The sequence below is a fragment of the Callospermophilus lateralis genome, chromosome 8 (genome assembly GCF_048772815.1).
Source record: "Callospermophilus lateralis isolate mCalLat2 chromosome 8, mCalLat2.hap1, whole genome shotgun sequence".
Lineage (NCBI taxonomy): Eukaryota > Metazoa > Chordata > Mammalia > Rodentia > Sciuridae > Callospermophilus > Callospermophilus lateralis.
The window spans coordinates 98,082,007-98,104,541 of record NC_135312.1 but is presented as its reverse complement, the minus strand read 5'-3'; the positions used below and the strand labels follow the sequence as shown (position 1 = coordinate 98,104,541).

The following is a 22,535-nucleotide window of genomic DNA, read 5'->3' as shown; positions in this document are numbered from 1 at the left end:
AAATGAAAATTTAATTTATGTTTCTTCCATATATAGAGAGATGGTGTATTTAAATAGCATATATTCATTCTCCAAATACTCCAAGATGGCTTCATCCCTGCTTGGGGTTTTAATTACAGTTCGCAGGCTGATGACTTTAAATCTGTATCTGAAATACGAATTTCTGCCCTTGCTCCGTATTTACCTATCAGTATTACCACCATCCAACAGCTGTCTTAAGAAGTGTGTTACCATTCTCTCCCCTTACTCTCTCTCTCCCCCCACTTCCTCCCTCCCTCCTAGAATGTACTTTCTAAACCTCTCTCAAGTCTGTCAGCTTCTCTCCATCCCCTGATTTAAATCTCTGGCATTCCTGCTGGGATTGTTGCAACAGCTTCTTAACTGTATCCCTTACAGCATCTCCCTTCTCTGATCCATTTCCAAAGGTGGACAGAGTGATTTTTTTTTTATATTGTCTGCCTCCTACTTAAAACTCTACCATGTCTCCTCATGACTCTCAGTGCAAGCCTCCAAATTCCAACAAGGAAGAGCATTGCCTTCAATACTTGACATTTCCAACTTCTTTTTTTGCTCACAATCCTCTCTCTAGATTCTTATCCTGATGTCTCCAACTCATGGGGTCTTGTTCATGCTCCAAGCTCTCACTGAAACACTTTACCACCTTTCCCTTGCCTTCTTTCCTCCTCCATTTCTGGTCTTGGACTCCTAACTCCTGTTTTTCTTTCAGTTCTTAGCTCAGACATTATTTTCTCTGTAAAGTTTCCTGGTTTCAAAGAGTAAGGTGTGTGGCTGTCCTATATCCTTCAATACCAACTCATACTTAATCTTATCATAGAACATTATGTTCCTTTATAAGACTTTATTATTATTTTCTATACACTTGTTTGTGTGATATGTAAGATACAAATGCATAGGAGTAAGGCTTGAATCTTCTTTATTGTTACTTCATCATAAATTCCTGGCATGGGACACATAATAAATATTAGTTACATAAATGAATGAAAGGCACAGTTCAGAGATCAACATGACCTTTTGAAAATTTATAATCGATTGACGGGAATGGAACCCAAATTGTTTCATTTAAAGGATGGCATTCTAAGTCTGGAAACATAGGAATGTATTTAGTCAGGATAATAGATTGCTTCTTTCTTCTTATGTAATCATAAAATATTAAAATTTAACAATTAATAATTGAGGCTGTGCAGCAGGGGCTCCCTGAGTAACTACAAGGACAAATGAGACTTTATTTATTTAGAGATTTGTAATTCTCAAGATGCTCTTATTTGGGAGAAAGAGAAGATAATTTGCCTTTGCCATTTCTAAGTAGATAATGGCTAATAAATAGAAATTGATTAGCAATAGAGGAGGTTATGGAAAGAGCCCACTCCCCACTCTTGAAGTTTATCCACATAACTAGATCTTAAGACTTTCACTTACGCCCTAACTAACATTAGCTTATCTGTCATGTCTGGCCACCTCTGATCTATAAATAGGAAGAAACCAGAACATACCTCATTACTTCCAACCAGTGACAGGATGGCATGCTTAGGACAGGAGCTGAAGCTGGGAAGGTTAAATATATGGAGGCTGGCCTTGGTGGGAAAGGGTAAAACGTATTTTAAAATTTCAAGCATTACAATCTATTTATCTCATTGATACTGGGGAAAAATTTCACACACATCAGAAAATTAGAATTTTTTTTTTTTTTTAGCATTCCCAAAGAAACATTTTGCCCTCTCTACCCCAGTACAAGTTACAGGATAAATATTTCTTAGATTGCAATGGAAATTTTCTTTCTTTCTTTTTCAAGAGTTTTAAAGTTTGTCGACTTAATCAGTTTGTTTTTTATTAGAGTAAATACTTTGGACTTGTCTATGTTAACAGTTCTTACACAACTGTGTTCTGATTGATTGTGTTAACTGATGTTGAGTAATGGCTCTCTTAGCACACTGCATAGATAGAAAATGAAGAAAAAGGTTTTATCTTATCTGCAGCCCTATTTTCCATCAGCAATTTAATATATAACATAATCTTAAAGACAGTTCTTTTTAACCAGAATTTTCTTTCTTTGTTTACTAATTCTTTATTTCACTAATAATTCTATCATTGTTTATCATCAGGCTCTGTATTTATGTTTGTATTTATGCAAATGTGTCAACTGCAGTAAAGCTTACTGTTTTTATCTTTAATTAAATGCTATGTCTAAGAATATTTAGGGGAAAACCCACTATTTTTAACTGAGTCCAGTTTTTATCATATATACAAAAAAGTTCACCTTTTTTTAAAAACTATACTTCTTATCAAAGTCGGTTCTTTGAAAAAGATAGTAAATGGATACCTAAAGTAATTAGCATAATTATTCACCATCTCACAGAATTTGGGACTAAGCATTTGAAGTTTAATTTCAGACTCTTTTCTTTATTTCAGTTGTTGTGTATTTTATAAAATAATGTTTTTAATAGCCTGTAATTACATAGTAAAGTTTCTATTTTAAAAAAAACTCCCTGGAAAGTAAACATCTCCAATTAGTCTGTAGCATTCCAGAGGTTTTCCAGAATGGTGGTTTTCCTTTTTGTACACAAACACAATAGTAAAGAAGTCAGGAATGTCAAAAAAAATTTAACTGGGGTCACAGAGCTAAATTCCTGAGGATTCCATAGCTCAGTCTGTAGAGATAAGGGCTCTGAACATTTAGGAGGTCACTGAATGGTTCAAGTTTAAATTCTGGGCCTCCTACCCAAATAACTAACTTGCAGCAGTCTCTGTCCTCTTTTATGACTAATTAGTTGCAAAGTAAATAACTTCGCCCTGTAGTGAGACATCCTCTTACAGGAGAATATAGGTCAGCACTATACTATTTTTAGAGAAATCATGTGTCCTTAGAATCTACTTGTAAATTTTGCATATGTTAGAAAATCTGGTAAGCTTGAAGAGTTCCAAGTTCATTTCTGGTCACTCAGTCTACAGCATTAACTTAACACTATTGTATTTGTGTACAAACACACTAAAACTCACTAACCCTCCACCATGGACTAAAGAATAAATCTCTTTGCATAATGCATGATGACAGTGGAGTTGATGAAGGAACTGGCAGCTCATTCTTGGTGTCCAATAGACCTTTCACTTTGAATAATAGTGATCTACTGACCTAAATCTTTTATAAATGGATTGTATAAATTACTTGGTGATTAGTGGCTCTTACCTTTTTTTCTTGCTTTTCATTTTGAACAAAAGTTCTAAATGTACTGAAAAGTTACTGAACTGAAAAGTTACAATAGTACAATCATCTTTTACATTCTTACCTAAGATTCATTAGATTCTTAGCTTTTTATGTATCTGTTTGCTTCTTAGTGATAGTTAGTACTAGTGTTTTTGCCAAATCGTTATTTTATATAACCAGATGTGATTATAAAGTTCAGAAATGTTTACATTAATAAATGACTGTTGTCTAATATATAGTACACATTCAGATCTTGCCAATTATCAAAAAATTATTGTTCTTTGTACCAATTTTTAAAAAAATCTAGAATATACATATTATGAATTTTTTAAAGAAAAAATATCCAACTTGAAATTTTAAAATGCAGATTATGTCATTGTGTTTAAAGATAGGTCATCTCACCTTCATGGTACCAATAAATTATACTAAAATTTTTAGAGGGAAAATTTAATCAAATTGTGCAGTGCCATTTATGTACCTAGAACTATATAAATTTCTGAAGATTTTAGAAAGTTGTCAGGTTGAAGCAGATCAAAATCCAGGTTAACATTTGGCTGATAAATGTTACATCAGTTAGCATGTCCTGTAATAAATACCACCCTTAAACTTAATGACTTAAGACAGTTATTTCTTTAGCTAGCAATTGTGTGAGCGGGCCAGTTTTCCTGCTGGTCTTCCTCAGATCAGGCATGCAGCTTCAACCTGCTAGTCTGGGTGGCCAGGACTTAGTGAATCTAGGACAGTTGCATTCAAATATCTGGCAATTGAAGCTGACTGATGATTAGCGCTGACCCCGAACAGGAAAAGCGGGGATGAATGGGCCACCTGGTCTCCATCAGGGCAGCCTAAACTTTTCACATGAGTGTCTCAGGCTTCCCACAAGCTGCAAGAAAGAGAAAGCCCTAGTGCTTTTTCAAGTCTCTTTCTGCATCACATTTGCTTATTGTTTCTTCGGCCAAATTGTATCAAATGTCCAAGTCCAAAGTCACTGTGGAAGGGTCTGTTCAAAGGCATGAACAAGGATACAAGGAGGAATGAACAAATAGGGGACATTACTGCAACAGTCTACCCCAACAGTGCCAAATATGACTAGAATGAGCAATGTCTGGGGCTGGAAATATAGCTCAGTTGGTAGAGTATTTGCCAAGCATGCCCAAGGCCCTGGGTTCAATCCCCAGCACCACCATAAATAAATAAATAAATAAATAAGCGGTGTCATGAAATAAGTATTATTTTATAACTCAAATCTTATTTTTAAAAAATCAAGCACTAAACGATATGGTATAGTCAAAATAGGCTGTAAGAATTGTGAGACAAAAACTACTATGGCTAAAATTTTTTATTCTCACCAGCACCAGGTAAAGACTGACAGAAATGCAGAAAACATATTATATGAAAATAAGGAAAATAACAAATTTGAGACATTTTCTGTAGCAAATGATGGAGTTTTGAAACTATAGGTTCAACCTGTTTTAGCCCCCTTCCTCATATATCATTTGAAAAGAGTGAAAGTATCTCTATATCTTTAGTACTTTAGAAGCAATGGCCTGGTTAGTTAAGTATTCTCTCTAAACATCCCATTATTGTCTCTGAACATTCTGTGGCTTGTTGATATCAGTAAATCTGATCCCCAGAGTAGAGCAGTGTCTTCTCTGTGCCTGATCGGGGCACAGTACAGCCATGATCTGAATATCATATGCATGTTAATGAGGTTAGTTGTATATTTGTACATTTTTTTCCTTGTGATAGTACATAATCAGTTTATATTTATCCTATAAATCCCATTAGACTCCTCAGTAACTTTACAATGACATTCAAAGTCAGGTTATCTTCCAAATCAATTTGTCTTCAAATATGTGTACAAGCCATGCTCTGAAAACATTTAAATTTAAAAAATTTACTCTTATAAAAATTTAAGAGACTCATTCTAGACATGGACAAAATTTAAAAACTCTTTAGGGATATTTTTAAATCTATACGAGTGACTTATTTTAGTATTAGCTATCATTCAGTCCTGTATGTGTGTGTGCAATCAAATGCCATATTCAGTATGAATTATTATTTTTTACTTGTATGATAAAAATTACTGAATGTGAAAATAGAAAAAATTCTGAAACCTATATCTCTGTTCTTAAACTCAAGCTTTTGAAAGCAAGGAATTTGGAGTCATGAGTTATAAACGCCCTGTAAACCCAGGCTTTTTCTGAACACCCATGCATAAGACAATGTACTTACCAGGAAAAATAGCAGCACAATTAGTCCTGTAATGGCCGTTTAATGACCTAGAAAGCAGGATGATGGCTTTCTAGCTTTTCATCTTACAAATAAGACAATGAACAAACAGGGCAGTGGAAGAGCAGGTATAAATGAGGGACACAGCTCAGACAGGGAGACCATCTCCAGTCTCCCCCATTACACATCTATACATTCTACATTGTAGCACCTCTAGCATTATAATTATCTTTCAAAATATTTGCTAAATACTGAAAATCATCTCATCTCAATGACCACGTAAGTTCAAAGAATTATTGCTTTACTAAATAAAATACACCTATTCTATAGTCTTATAGCAAAAAAATTAACATAAACTTCATGTTTCTATGTATCATCACTGACATTAAAATCTCATTCAGAAGAACTATCTCACTATCTTTGATATTTTGTTAAGTATAAAAACCTATGAGAGCAGCAAACTGAACCCAGAAAAAAGACTGTCCTGACTTTTGATAGTTGGACTTACTGTTTTTATGGTGGTGTGAAAGTAATGTGCATTCAGCGTAAACTGTACTCCAAATTTTAAAATTTCTGTCCCCCCCACACCCACCACTAGTGATAGTGATACCCACTCACAATGCTGGGCAGCTGCAGTGAGTCCTGGCTCCCAGTCAGCCACACCATTGCAAAGATCAACAACGGGTACTCTACAATGCACTGTGTTGGTGAGTTATAATGTTCAGTAGGTGAAGTATAGATAGTAAATACATTTTGATTTAGATGTTTTTATTTACAACGGGTTTATGGAGACAAACCAACATTTTAATTCAAGGTACTTCTGCATATAAAAATACAGCTAAAGTATGTACCTTTTACTAAGGGAAATGAAAACCTTTTATGACATGAAGTTGAAACAACTGGCAATAGATGACAAAACAACTTTTTTAAGTGGTAGGAAATGTCCCAGGGCAATGTCTAAAGCACCTGAGTGGGAGAGAGGGTACCGCTAGAGGGCGGTAGCCCTCTCACTTGCCATAATTAATTTCACTTAAGCATAACTTCCTATACTTCAGGCTGTTTAATATTTCTTCCAGCTAATCGTTATCATTTGCCCTTCCTACAGTACATATCTGTTCTGTGCTTTCAAGCTTTGAAACACCAGTAATTTAAAGGTATAATTACTGAGAGTGTGAGCTTGACAGAACATTTAGAATCTGTTGTGTTTTTATTATTTCAGTCAAATAATAGAGAAATAAGGTGACACTTGGGATTTGGGAATGAAATCATTTCTCACACCAAGTTCTATGCTGACAAGTAAAATTAACTCTGTGGCCTGGCAAATGTTAGTTAAGGTTGCTTCTTCTCAAGGCACACTTTGCCCTTTATCCTAACAAACAGGCAGCTGCAGTGAGAGCCCCTTGACCCAAAATAGCTCTTCACCAGTCTGTCACGCCAATGAAATATGTTAGGACAGTGGTTCCCAGCCTTTTCAAAGTGGGGTCCTTTACAAGCAAAATTTCACAGACTCCTGTGTGATAATTCTTGAAATCTTAACAGCAATAAATTAAACTGTGCATGTAACTTCATTAACACCTTTGAATGAATTAGTATTACATTAGCTATACTAGTATGTATTGGAAAAGTAGCAGTACAGATATACAAAATAAATTAGTCAATAGTAAGGCTCAATGCAGGAGCTCATCACCTGAGGTCCTGCAGTAAACCCATGGTCTAACTCTTCTCCAAGGAGGAAATTACTCCACTTTTAAGATAGAAACATCTTATTTTCTGGTTAGATTAAAAAAAAAAAAAAAAACTTTCACCAACTCTCAGACATGGGAAATATATATGCATACATACACATATAATATATATGTATATTTATTTCTACATACAATTAAGAAAGGCCACAGTTCCCTGGCACTCATTAATTAGAACACCTGATACAAATTTAAATATAGCTGCTTACATATCATCTTCCTGTGAAGATTTTCCATGGTTAAAGTCTTTGAAATAACGAGAGTTTGATCTCCCAAGGACGTCAATTCCAAATACAATTTGTCTGTATGACCTGAACATCTTTCTTTGGTGTCCTACTAAGTATGTAATGGGCATTCTTAGCTCAAATTTCTTGCAAGTTTTGACATCATAGATGAAATATCTCCTGGCACTATTAAGAGAGTATCTGGCATCATGTAGCTCTGAAGAGAGAAGAGAGCCAAGATTCCACAGCTCATGTGAGCTGACAGTGAAACTCTACCATGCAATTCTGGGAAAAGTCAAATAATTGCATCTTTTACAAAAATAACTTACTGTACACTCTGCTCCTTTTTCTCACTGGAATTTATGAACCAAGGAACAAAAGTTTAAGTAAAATAATAACATATTCATTCCCTTATCAAGATAAAGTTCAAACTATAGTAAAGAGCATATACAGTAGTAACCTGAAAAAAAACTTGTCAAAAGATAGCATTCAATTCCTATCAGATTATGAAATAATCATTTTATATGGGGAAAGCCAATTAATTTTACTTTTCTGTGCTTTATTTTACTATAAAATGGAAGTGGTTATTCTTTTTCTTGCCAAAATTCTTACCCTTGATAAAAATGTAAGAAAGGTCTGAAGGTCACAAGATAACAGAGAGATAGAAAGAAGCTTGTGTCACCCATCCTTTTTAAGTACTGGGTCCTGAACATCATAGCTCCACAACTTTTCACATATGATGGTAATCGGCAATTCTGGGTTTCTGGGTTAAATTTGCATTTGTTGGACCCTTGGCATCAAATTTTCTGGAGTTTGGGGTTTGTAGATTGAGAAATACTAATCTGGGCCAACCTTCATTTACTGAGATCCAGAGAGAATAATTGATTTATGCAAAATTATCAATTAACTTGGGCCAGCTAAAATATAACACTAAAAAGGCTAAACTACAAGCCTCTTCAAGGTTTATCTAATACAATTTTTACTATACAAAATTATAGATAAAAATACCTAAAATCATCAAGAGGATATTCCTCTGAATATTCAGAGAACTATATTATCAGGTAAATTTATCAGCTAAGGGCTGGGAACACTATGCTTTCTATCTGGAAACTCAGAAGGGTGCTCAGAAAACTTATAAATAGAATGGTTACAAATGGTTTGATGTCAGTCTTAAGGCATAAATAATGTTTAACAGGTGTCAAACCAAGGCCTGGTTCTGTTTGATATTTTCGCCAGTGACCTAGATAAGACATGGTAACTATAGAGCCAAAATCTCTCAAAAGAATTTTACTTTGAAGGAAGCCTTCTAGTGTCTCCTGCCCATATCTTGCCACTCTTTTCTTTTCTCATAATCCAGTTTTGTTTCACTCTCATAGCTCAACTGGTGAACAATGGGAATGAGGACTTGTATTATTTAATTAATTGCCACTATGCTATCAGTCAGTAATATACAGGTCTTCTGAATATCTTAGAAACCATCCATTTTTAAAAATGAGTTTATTGAAAAGAATGCTATTTAGTGAATAGAGATAAGCATCTCTGTTTTGCTTGCCAACTAGACTATTTCCTCCAGCTGTGCAATAATTCCTTTATATTCATTAACATTTTAAAAAAATTCTGGAAAACTTGAAATAACAGTATACTTCTTACTGCACATGAACTAAATCTCTGAAAACTTTTCTATATGGTTTATCAAGTTGCCATTAGCAATTGAGCAACAAGAATTGATCCATACAAGAAATGAAGCATTTGTCATTTCTGATTATGTTGTGAATGTAAACATTATCACACATAAACTCAAATGCATTACCAGTTGTTATAATATTTGATAATCTTTCAAAAAAAAATATATATATATATATGTATATAAAGAGAGAGAGAATGTGAGGTAGCCTCCAAAAGCTCATGTGTAAGACAAATGTTCAGAGATGAAATGATTAGGTTATGATAGGTATAACAATCAATGGCTTAATCCACTGATATGGATTAATTGGGTGATAACTGTAGGCAGGTGGGGTATGGTTGGAGGAGGTAGGTTACTAAAAGCATGCCTTTGAGGAATTTATTTTGTCCCTGGTGAGTAAACAAAATAGATACCACAAATATTTTCTCTCTCTCTGCTTCCTATTGCCATGTCCTGAGCTGCTTTGTTCTGCCAGGCTCCTCCACCATGATGTTCTGCCTCACGTGGGGTCTAAGGGTCAGAGCTAAAGGGTCAGTAGACCTTGGACTGAAATTCTGAAACTGTGAGCCAAGATAAACTTTCCTTCTCTAATTGTTCTTGTCAGGTCTTTGGTCACAGTGACAAAAAATCTGACTGAAAAATACATGTAATTCTTTTTTATGTTCTCTCTTTCTGATGAAGCTTAAAGAAAAAGAATATGTCAGCAGTTTCAGTTTTCTCAGAGATGGCTGGTCCTTCCATCAGGATCATGTAAATCTAAAAATTATTTTGGAAGTAACCAAAATGACTGCAGTGACATATGATGTAGAATTTTGAAAAGTGAAGTTTTAACCATATGTAATCTGTTCTTATTGAATAGGACACTCCTCCTCCTCCTCCTCCTCCTCCTCCTCCTCCTCCTCCTCCTCCTCCTCCTCTACTTCTTCTTCTTCTTCTTCTCCTTCTATAAAAATGACACCAATTGGAAAGAAAATTCCATAAGGGTTTACAAATGAGGTTACTTAGAAACAGCCACAAGTATCTGACAGGTCAAGAAAGTAGACTGTCTCAGGCAGACTTTGCTGTTAAAAATACTCAGTGATGTATTTTTATAGACAAGCGAGGGAAAATGTCCATAAATAGCTCTAGGAAGTTTGGCCAAGAACTTAAGTTGCCAGTAAAAATACTAAATAAACCACCATTAGAAATATTTCAAATTTGGTTAATACTTTAAAAGACAAAAATAAGAAGAAACTGGATTATAGCTATACATAAATTTATAGAATTTTTTTCTATTTGCTATCTTATGTAATTTTCTCATTGCTTTTTTATATCATATGACTTTTTATTTCATTTTCATTCATCATCAGTTTAAATGTGTTATTTCTTTTTGCTGCTGAGTGTGGATTTTTTAACCTTATACCAGAAACTTTCCCTTCTGAATATCAAATCATCACTCATAGTCACTTTCTTTTTAAGGAAAAACAATCTGAATGGATAGGCAGGGTTGGAAGGGGAAAACCCTTTCTGACAATACAAATTCATGTTAATACAGTGTCCTTCATCCTGATATAAGCTTCCTTGGATATTAAATATAGGCATTCCACCAAGAACTATGACTTGGCTGCTGAGGATACTAATCCTAATTCAGGTTCGTGAAGTTTCACAAATTTTTCCCTTGAGAACAGCCAATGCTGAGTTGGCACAATACCACAGACTCAGATCTCTGAAGAACCCTCTGCTCAAGTCCATATAAGGAATATGGTACTTGGTTGTGGCAGTCGGAAAAGAATGCTCCACTCTTCTGAAAGTGACAGCCACCATGATGGAGAGATGGAGACTATGTAGCCTCTCTCTGACAGCCTTTTCCTGCACCAGTTTGAGAAGGAGAGCTAAGAAGAAAGGGAGATGGTAGTCGGCAACGTTTCAGAATGTTGGTCTGATTCATGGTACATTCTAACTGAATCAGATGATCTGATGTATGATATCTTCTAACTTATTATTAAGAATGACAAATATGTACCTGTAAAGCCAATTAATTAGACAATTACTTAGCTGGTTATCAATTTAGAAATTGAAAATCTTCCTAAATCAGACTTACATGTTTTAACTCCTTCCTTGGATGAGAGTCTATCAGCTTTTAATTTACGCCAGAGTTAGGGAAGAGAGGGTCTGGAGGACAGAAGCAGGATCAGGGGTGCTCTTGAATTGTCTTTCCAGTCTTCTGGATTTGGGGAGGTTATCTCTATTTTTACTTTAGCCACAGACACTATTCTCCCCTGTTGTAAAGTGTATATGCTTATCCTCCGCTAATATAAGTTTTATTTTTATTTTTTAAATATAATTTTTAGTAGAGTTTTTTGTTTTGTTTGTCTGTTTGTTGTTTTGTAATGGGAATTGACCCCAGAGGCAATTCCCAGCTCTGAGCCATATTCTCAGCTCTTTATTTTTTATTTTGAGAGAGGGTCTCGTAAGTTGCTTAGGGTTTTGCTAAATTGCTGAGGCTGGCCTCAAACTTACAATCTGCTTGCCTCAGCCTTCTTAGCTGCTGGGATTACAGGCATGCACCATTGTACCCAGATTTTAATATTTTCAATATGGTAAACTTGTGAGTTCTCTCTTATATTCCAATTTTCTTTATGCCTGTACTCTGACATGTCTCTACTAATTACTACAGTAAGGGTAATATTAGCAGTTTTAGAGAATACATCAAGTTTTAACTAAAACCATCCTCAGAATTCTTTCACCAGATAATGGGAATCATTTCTTCTGATACTGGGCCATTGAAATTTACAAAAGAGGTTAATTGTCAGAGAAAGCTTCCTTTTCCTGTTTTCCTCAGTTACTGCAGTTCCAAATTCTTGAGAATCTCACTGTAAACAAGAGTTTGCAAAGATTTTCATACCACGTTCCCTGAAACCTCTGAGCCTCATAAACATCTCTGGGATTATGTAGAGGTATGTAGAATGACCACAAATGGATTTAATTTGTTTTCCCCATTTCTTCTGTAGCTTAACTTAATAAGATTGAGGTTCAGGGACATGGAAAATAAGCCTCAGTTTCAGAAGGTTGTTTCATGACTCACTGACAAATATTTCAGGACACATTTGATAACTTAGAGTAGCTATGTTAGTCTTCAAAACAGAACAAGGAGAGGTTTCTGCTGAGCTTTTGGCAAAGCATATTCATCTTGTACAGATGACAAGAGGGAAAATAGTGAGGCTTTTCAGTGTTGCTCATGGGCTTTATGTTTGTCTTCAGCCAGTATATCAAAGGTAATAAAGCCCTTCGGAATTTTAATTTCCCAAACATTGTCACATGTAAACTCAAATGCACTGCCAGTTGATTATAAAATGGTTCTGTAGGGTGTGAATGAGGATGATTGCTTTGCATGCAGATAGTGTCCAGCATACAATACTGGGAAGAGAGCCAAGAAATGTCATTTCCCTCACTTGGTACTTCCATAAAAAGTCTCCATTCCCAAACACTTTCCCCCATTCTGCTTTCTGAGTAATCTACCCACTCAAAATCTTTCCTGTTTACACTGTAAAAAGAATGGTATTTTAAAAATCTTTATCCCTTAGCAAATGTACCCAACATAGAGCCCTGCACATAGGGGCATGCAATAAATGTCATTTTGAAAATCTTTTAAATAGATGTCCCTTAATGAATTCACAAATTGTAAAATACAGTTGATTCTGCACTATAAAAGTACTACTGTCAGAGACTGCTGGAACCCAAGAGAAAGATTCAAATTCTTAAGGATTTTATCTTAACACACAGCCACAGGATCAATATCACTGCTTCATAAAAGTTGGTCCTGATTTGGCAGAACCTTTCATTTCTCGTAGCTTGTGAAATCCATCCTCCCCTTGACCTAGATTACTGAACTTTGTAAAAGACATCATTAGGCCTAAGTAAAAGTTTGCTTCTGGAAACTGAATAAAAAATAAACATGCAGTAACACAGCAGGTGATGACCCATGGTCATTTCCCTTATACTAACAAGCTGTGTTCAACTAAGAGGCCCAGAAGGATCTTTAAATGATATAACCTACAAAAGGCCAACAGTTAGTTTGTTTTACTTTCTTCCCTTTGTGAGAATTTTAGAAAGCATCATTATTTTTTTATTTTTATTTTTTGTCACTGGGGATTGAACCCAGGGATACTCTTCCACTGGAAAACATCCCCAGATTTTTTTTAAATTTTATTTTGAGGGATGGGGGTGTAGCTCAATGGTATAGTGCTTACCTAGCATGCATGAGGCACTGGATTTGATTCTCAGCACTGTATATAAATAAATAAAATAAAGATCCATTAACAAAATTTTTTTTTTTTTTTTTTTTTTTTTTTTGAGAAAGGGTCTTGTTGAATTCCTGAGTCTGGTCTGTAACTTGCAATCCTTCTGCCTCCGTCTCCTGAGTCACTGGAATTACAGAGGTGTACCGCCATGCCTGGCTCATAATATTTTTTTAAGATCCCCTGTAGGTCTCCATAAATCAGGAATTATTTTGGATGTCTCTTTAGATGCATTGCATTGAAGCAGTTACTTTGATTTCAACTTCCCTTGACTGAGGAAGCACTAGAAAGATATTCAAATAAATATGCTTGTCTTTTTTAAATTTTTTATTATCAGATGTAGTCCTAAGTCTGCAAGATGTCACCGTGATTGAGTCAGACTGATATGAAAAGTGTGAACTTTGCTCTATCAGTTTTAGTCTTTACCAAACTTACTGCTCTCTACCATCCCATTTGACAGTTATGTCAAATTATAACCTATTATTACCTATTATAAAATTTCAGTCACTGTTGACAGGTCCTAGTTATATTTTGCCTTTTTTACCTTTGTGGCTACTGGGGCTTTCTGATTTTCTTCTTTATAGGCCTTTCTCTTGTTACTCACCAGCTCTTATTCAGAGCAGTCCCTTTTATTAGTGTGATTTATTACTTGAGTTTTATAATCTTTTGTTCTCCAACTCCTTTCCCCTTGAATCATCCTAAATGTTCTTTGTTGAACTGTAATATATAAGAAAACAACCATAATTGTAAGACATAATCAACAAAAAAATGTAAGTTACCATAACTGAACAACTTTTATAAGTAATGAACATCAATTAAGCTTTGTTCTTATTCTCTGACACACAATGTATCCAGGCCAGGGCATGGAAGGTGAGGCCTGGGTGCTCAGTTCCCAGACCAGACTGCTGGCCTAAGAGGGGTCACATGAGGAAATCATCTCCAGTATCATACCAGAGATGGTTCACTTAGTAACACAGATCAGTGACTGTACAGAGCCAGGATTCAGGGATTCAGCTGAAAGTCAATTCAAAGAAATGGGGGACAAATGCAAGCAGAGCAGGGCATGAAAACATGAGTCCAAGCTTCAGCAGAATCTAAGTGAGAAGGATAAAGCAGGAAAAGATGGTGTGAGTGTAAAGGAACAGGCCAGCTGCCTCCATTAACATCCCTACGCTCCCTCACAGTTCCCATGAAACCTGTTTCACCACCACCCACTCACTCTGGACCCTCCTTAGCTCAAAGAATTTTGTTTTTCCTCTACTGCTTCCTTCCTTTCTTCCTCTCCTTCCTCTTTATGTTGACCTGCCAAGTTATCTATTGTTTTTTCTTCTTTCTTTTTTTCTTTTTTTTTTTTTTTTTTTGGCTTGGTTAGGTGGTTGACTTTGGTTTGTTTCATTAACTTTCTGATTGCTTTACACATTCTCTCAACTCTGCATGAGCAAAACTCCAAATCTAGATTTGCAAATACATAGCTCTTCTTAGATGGAGAGGAGAAGGGAAGGCTGGGATGCCTGGTTTCCACATAGGGGATTCTTGTTCTAACTATCACACAACCATTCTCTAATAATTGTTTTTTAAATCCTATATATTCATCTGTTTCCTCGATTAGGCTGAAAATTGTTTGAGCAAATAAGATACTCATTTTATTCTTCTTATTTTCTCTGTATTCTTTTCATTAGAGACTAATAATCATACAAAAATGCTTATTTATAAGTCAATGTTATATTTGTGTTATGAATATGTCTGTCAAAATGTTTTGAGAGAATTTTATTATATGTGCTATTGTATATTTGGCAGAAAATAAACTGTTGAATAAAGTGAAAAATGGTGAGCTTCTTATGAAACTTAAAAATTCAAGTGTAAAAGAAGAACACATGAAGTGATGATTTTTTTTAAAAAAAATTATTTCAATGAACTTTGTGTAATATAATGTATTATTGGGCAGTCTATGCTGTGTACTAATAGTGCTTTACATGTAATGTCTCATTTCCTCTTCACAATATTAATAGTATTATGAAGCAGGAACTGTTATTATCCATATCTTATTAACCAAGAATTAATGGAGGTGTCTCTTGCTTGGTTGGCATCTGCAGTTGGCCATCTGCAGTTCTATGGTGTCTGTCTGATCCCATCACCTCTTGGCATCATGGATGCCCTCAGACCTCTCATGAAGCCCAAGATCATCAACAAGAAGACCAAGAAATTTATCTTGCACCATGCCAAAAGTCAGCATAACTGGTGGAAACCCAGAAGTATTGACCACAGAGTTGGGAAAAGACAGAGACGAGATCTTGATGCCCAGCGTTGGTTATGGAAGCAAGAAAGCAAAGCACATGTCTGCCCAGTGGCTTTCATAAGTTCCTGATTCACAGCAGCAAGGAGGTAGAAGTGCTGCTGATGTGCAGCAAATCTTACTTGTACTGAGATTGCTCACGATGTTTCCTTCAAGAACCAGAGAGCCGTGGTGGAAAGAGCAACCCAGCTGACCGTTGAAGTCACCAATCCCAAAGGAAGACTGCACAGGGAGGAAAATGAATATCAGCTTATGCTTAAATAAAATCGTAAAAACTGAAGACTAAAAGAAGAAATCAGAAAGCACATAGTAACCACTTGCCCACGGTCATCTAGGCACTAAGATATGGAAACAGCTTTCAGATATAGGCAGTTAAGCACCTTAGCCCATGTTGAAATGTCCCTACCATGCTCCTGTTTCAATACAGAGGATACCCGAGGGGAGAAAGTGTGACCATTGGTTTCAGGCATCATAGTTTTAATAATTAGTTTTGTGTATCAACCCAACTGGGCCATATACTTGGTCAAACATTACTTTTGGAATTTCTGTGAGGGTGTTTTGGATGAGATTAACATTTATGTTGCTGAATTGAATAGAGCAGTTTGCCTCCTTAATGTGGATGGACCTCACTCAACCAGTTGAAGGCCCAGATAGAGCAAAAAGGCTAACCTTTCCCCTAGTAAGAGAATTCCATTTGCTTGACTGTCTTCAGAGTGAAACATCAGCTCTGCCTGGATCACCAGTCTGCCAGCCTCTGGACTGGAATTACACCATCAGCTTTCCAGGTTCCAAAGCTTCAGAGTCAACCTGGAAGCATACCATCAACACTCTGCATCTCCAGCTTCCCATCTCGCTTTGCAGATCTTGAGACTTGCCAGCCTCCATAATCTTGTAACTCAATTCCTTATAATAAATCTCTTTCTGAATGTATGTATGTGTGTGTGTGTGTGTGTGTGTATGTATATATATATACATATACATATATGTGTATCCAAGTGGCTCTGTTTCTCTGGAGAACCCTGACTAATACTTCTTCTATGTATGCCATGGAGAACAGAGGCTCTTTCTTGACATCCTTCAATTTTCTCATGAGGAGATTGAGGAGACTGCCACATCATCCCCTTAAAATATAAAGGCATTATTTACATTACATTATTCTATAACTTACCATCCTGAGATAAAGTTCTTAGATGTTTATAAAAAATTTTTCTAGTGATCAACTTAAATACTTAGTAGCTCAGCAATTAGAGTTCATATCTCAGTTTAGTGGTGTGATAAACAGTTTAGAAATACAATTTTAATACAGTTCTGTAACCTGTGCAAGTCTACTAAAATGTGGAAATAATTGAGGATTTTTAGCTATCAGTTTCATACTATTGTCTTGTCTATTCTCTGACAAGATTAAATGGGCCATTGGGAACTTTGCAATCCTCTGCATTTAGTCCAGCTTAGATGACAAAGTTCTCATTTTCACTATCAACTATATTCTTCCTCTGTAATACTTAATCTATTTGTCTGTAATTTGATTTTGTTTTTAGTCTCAAGTGGGAATACTGCATTCAGGTTTTGCTCCTTAAGCAAGTCTCAACTATTCCCACATACTTTGCAGTTTTTACTTGTGGGTTTGATTGCCACATGAGTTTTTGTATTTGATTTTCAACTTGGAAATCTTACACTTGGGAGGTATTTATTCATGTAGTTAATTAATCAAATATATAATCTCACATTGAAATAGTATCTCCAGTTTCATCAACCTGTGATTTAGTTCCTTAAATAGTTATTTTAAGATAATTATTTCCTTCTATTGATAAGCAAGTTTTGACATGGAATTTGTTCTTTCATGATTAATGTTGCAATGTCTAGATTATATAAAAGTCTAGTTATTTCCTTACTTTATGGCCTCTTTAAAAATTGGCATTTGGTGCATGAAGACTAGATAAATCTCAGTTAAAAAAAAAAAAAAGCAATACTCCTCAGGAATATAAAATAATGTGTTGGGGCTGGGGTTGTGGCTCAGCGGTAGAGCACTAGCCTAGCATGTGCAAGGTCCTGGGATTGATCCTCAGCACCACATAAAAATAAATAAACAAAATAAAAGTATTGTGTACAACTAAGAAATAAATATTTTAAAAAATTTAAAAAATAAAATAAAATAATGTGTTTCTGGCTTCCTGAAGTTTTTATTCCTCTAATACAGTAAATACTTGTAAACTGGAGCCTTACTACTTATGATCACTTTCAGCTTTGTCTTTTTTAAAATTAAATCATAGGCTTATAATTTTGAACATTTAGATTTCCTCCTCTCTAAAACAAACAAACAAACAAAAAGTTCAAAGCAAAAGGATTGCTTTAAAGCAAAAGAAGAAGTTAAAACAGTTGTTTTGTCATTGACATGTCTGAAAAGATAAAGCATAAAAAAATCCTTTTTATACGCCATGAAACAGTACCTTCTCTAAAGTTGGTTGGACTCACCATGGATTCCTGAGTTAAATCTTGTACTCATCTGTCTGAGCTTTCTTATAAAATTATAAACACATATAAGTGATTAAATAATAATTAAATATAGATACTTAGACTAATGAAATGAACTATTACATTTAAAATCTCCTGTTTACTGATTTTTTGAATTATTCCCCCAATTATTTGATGTATCCCCATAAATCATAGTAGGCTTTTATTCAGCCTTGCTAATTATTGTGTCCAACAAGTAAATCCAAATTTCCTGATTTTTTAATTGTCATTAGTCAATCATTCTAGTATTTTAATCTATATAGGAGTTATCCAGAATTTGTTTTCAGATCAAGAATATACTCTTTAGCATGCTCTTATTTCCTCTGTCACAGATTTTCAAAGATGTGATTTTTTTTCTTTTAATATTTTTTAGTTGTAGACGAACACAATACCTTTATTTTATTTGTTTATTTATATTTGATGCTGAGGATCGAACCCAGGGCCTCACATGTATGAGGCAAGAGCTCTACCACTAAGTCACAACCCCAATCCCAAAATGTGAATTCTTTATATTCACTCATGTTCTTTCTCCCTTACTTCTCCCCCTGCCCCTTCCCCTTAAAAAATCCTAAACTTACCCTCCTCTTTAGAATATATCTTTTTCAAATCAGCATTTTCTTTCTGGTGCAATTTGTTGTGTAACTAAGTTGTTTTTTCATTTGCAAGTCCCAAGTAATAGCTAGATGAAGACTTTATAGCAACATTTGAAAACATGTATGCATGTATGTGTGTGCTAAGGAGACAGCTATAATTTTTCTAAGTTGTTTTTCATGGTTTAGTAGTAATTTATTAGTAATTTAAATAATAATTCTGGTTTATTAACCTAGAATTAGATCCCTTTTCAGGTCACAGAGTAAGGGATCTGATATTAAAGGGCAACTGGCACTTTGTGTTTATTAGGAACAGAATGATAGGCTTGGTATTTCTACATTCTTTGAAAAAAATGTAGAAATAGAGACCTCAACCCAGCCATGTTTACAGCTCAATTGGAGAAGCTTGATTGTAACTTGGAATTTTCAAAAAGTCCTTTTGGTCTTTAATCTTAAAACCTGGCCATTTGACAAACAATTTGTAAGAAAAGGGACAGAAAATTTTTCCTCACTCTGATTGTCTATTCTCTGACAAGATTAAGTGGGCCATTGGGAACTTTAATTATCCTCTGCATTGAACCACAAGTCAGATCTCAAACCATAAGGCTACAGATACATCTGAACTTTCCTCTTTATTTTAATCTTAATGGTACCTAAGAATTTGTAGGGAAAGAAGGATTTTATTTCCTTATTGTTAATTATTCATGTGAAATTAGCTACTGTAATTTTGTGTAGTAAATATTCTCATAATAGCTTCAGGAAAAAAAAAGGATTAATAAAAAATTTAAAACTACAACTGTTCTCCAGGGATAGAGCATCTGCAGTGTAATAGAACACTTTTTAAACTGTCAAGTAGATTGCATCAATAAAATATACAGGAGATGAAATAACATTATTTGCTGCTATTCATTCTTACTGTGTCAGGCACCCAGCAAAGCACTCCATATGGTGCCTTATATAAGCCTTATAACAACCTTGAAGATAATAATTAATATTCTGCTTATAAAATATGAAAACTGTATCTTGGTGCAGTTAGTAGGTTGATCAGGGATTCAAATCATGGTCTGATTGACTCCCAAGCCCACATCTATAACTTGCCCTGCACTGCCTTATTATATTAAATGTCCTCAACATCTGTCTCATAATGAAATGTAAATAACAGCTATAAACCCTTTCGATTTTGAAATATATCTCATTTGTGACCATGGCTGGGAAAGAACTAGGAGTTGCAGGAGGGAAGGACTGAGTACTGAAACAGTATCAGCTCAAGTACCAGACAAATTCCAATGACAAATCAGCCATTGTAATAATAGTTTATGGTTTTCTTTTCTTGATCACTTTCAAAACAGCAATTTCTGGTAACTAGGCAGCCTCAGCACAAGTGGCAATTCAGTTCTTTCCTTCTCATGGCTTTGCCATCTTTAACATGTGCCTTTTATGGGTGTCCAAATAAATGGAAAAGCATAGTGCATTGGAGAACAGGAGGTTTTTATGGGCTGGGCCTAGTGGTGATACTTACCTCTTCTGTTTATTTTTGACATAAAAATTGAGTCACATCATTTACCTAACTCCAACGTAGTCTGGAAAATTGTCTAGCTATGTATCATGATCTGAATGTCTCATCAAAATTCTTATGTTGAAATTTAATTGCCAATACAATAATATTAAGGGATAAGGGCTTTGGGAGGTGATTAGATTTTGAGAATAGAACCCTCATGGATGGGATTAATGACCTTATTAAAACAGATGTGAGAATAAGGGGAATATTTATCTCTTTTGCCCCTTCTGCCATATGAAAACATGCAAGAAGACATAAGACCTCACCAGACATATATCCTCTGGCTCCTTCTCTTGGGCATTCCATTCTTCAGAATTGTGAGAAATAGATTTCTGGTTTTTTTGGTTTTGGTTTTTTAAGAAATTACCTAATCCAAGGCATTTTGTTATAGCAGCAGGAATGGACTAAGATACTATGTGACCTACAAAAAATATCCAGTTTGGTGCTATGGCTTGGTGTTTATTAGATAAGAGTTATAAACTGCAATGTGACAGTGATAAAGAAAAATTTTTGACTGCTTACATAGTTAAACAACTTTTATCTTTAATTTCCTTCTCTTATTTTTTCTAATATTCTCCCTTCAGTCTTTATATATTAAAGCTATTGAGGGAGCCCCACAAAAGTTGTTTCAAAATAACAAAATGCTCAACGACCATGTATATGTGTGCATGTTTGTGTATTTGAGTTTTTCAGTTCTCTAAATAGTATAAATACCTGTTTTGTATTTTGATTATTGCAGGTTTTTTCTTTTCCACATGACTTATAAATATGCTACTGCAAATATATCAAATTATTATTTTACAGCAATGAAAAGGTTAATGAGCCTATGTTTCTGCTATAATAGAGTCATAGGGACCAAATTTGTGTTGCATGTTAAAACTGGGCACTATATATGAAATGATGCCTTGGCAGACATGGACAGCACTCTTAGCCCAAGCTATTGTTTAGATCTGAAATGCACCAAAAGGCCCATGTATTCAAGGTTTGGTCTTCATTTTGGAGGTATTAGAAAGTTTTAAGAAGTGGGGCCTAGTGGGAGATCTTAGGTTCCTGTGGAGTATACCCTCAAGGAGATTATGGGATGCCAGTCCCCCCACTACACACACCTTTTTGCTTCCTGACTACCATGAGGTGAGTAGGTGCCTCCACCAATGTACTCCTAAAGCAACAGGACCTACTGACCTTGGACTGAAACCTTTGAAACTGTAAGCCGAAATTCTCTTTTCTTCTTTTTAACTTGTCTCAAGTATGTTGTTACAGCAAGGGAAGCTGACTAATACATCCCTGATAGAAGAAAAACAGGATGAGCTATATAATGATCCCAACTTCATATCGGGAGGCATTTTCCAAACTATAGCATAGGAAGGTAAAACCTAAACAGAACCCAGAGATGTTAATGTATTGAATAGATAGAGATCAGAGTTTCCGGAGGTTAAGGCAGTTAACTTTGTAAGATAGGAGTCAACAACTCAGAGCAATAGAGTACTCTAGAGATCTGCAGAACATTCTTCTGAACTTTTTGGCTGAGTACTGATCTGCATATGTATGAGAGGAGTCTACTGAATCATAGCTTAAGAAAGAAAGAACCATCAGAAAAGTACTCTTTCAAACAATTCCTGATTGTTATACAAAGTTAAGAATAGCTTATGTTCCCACCAGCTCAAGTGGAAAAAATCTTTTATTATATAGGCATTTGGCATAATCCTCAGAAAGACATCACCTTAATAGTGGAGATAATTCAGACCTAGAAAAAGGCTTCTCTGATCATATCCTAACAAAGTTAAAAGCAAGCTTGAAAGGATCAACTAATTTCCAATAACTTAAATGTTTCAAAAAAAATCTGTACTCTTTAAAGGAATAGAACAAATGTAGCACCTACTTGTATAAAATTCGTATTGTTTGGTAATCAGACCAAAAACTACTGTGGTAGGCAAAGAAACAGGAAAATATGACCCATAACCAGGAGACCATTTATTCTGTAGAAACAGACCTAGAAATGACAGAGATGATGGAAGTAGGAGGGCCATTATAAATATGTTCTAAACACATACTCAGGAAGGTAAATGAAAACATGAATAGGATGCAAAGAGAAATGGAAAGAAAAAAAAATCCAGACAGGATTTTTAGAGATTAGAAATATAATATCTGAAGTAAAAGACACTCTGGATACGAGTAACAGCATATTAGATGCTGCAGAAAAGATA

General features: G+C 35.1%; 1 protein-coding gene and 1 pseudogene across 1 annotated transcript in view; both read left to right on the top strand.

The window, feature by feature from the left end:
- Pdlim5 (PDZ and LIM domain 5) overlaps positions 1-22,535 on the top strand; it is a 595,024-nt gene that overhangs the window by 340,730 nt on the left and 231,759 nt on the right. The window lies entirely within an intron of this gene.
- LOC143405761 (large ribosomal subunit protein eL32 pseudogene) lies at positions 15,526-15,936 on the top strand (annotated as a pseudogene).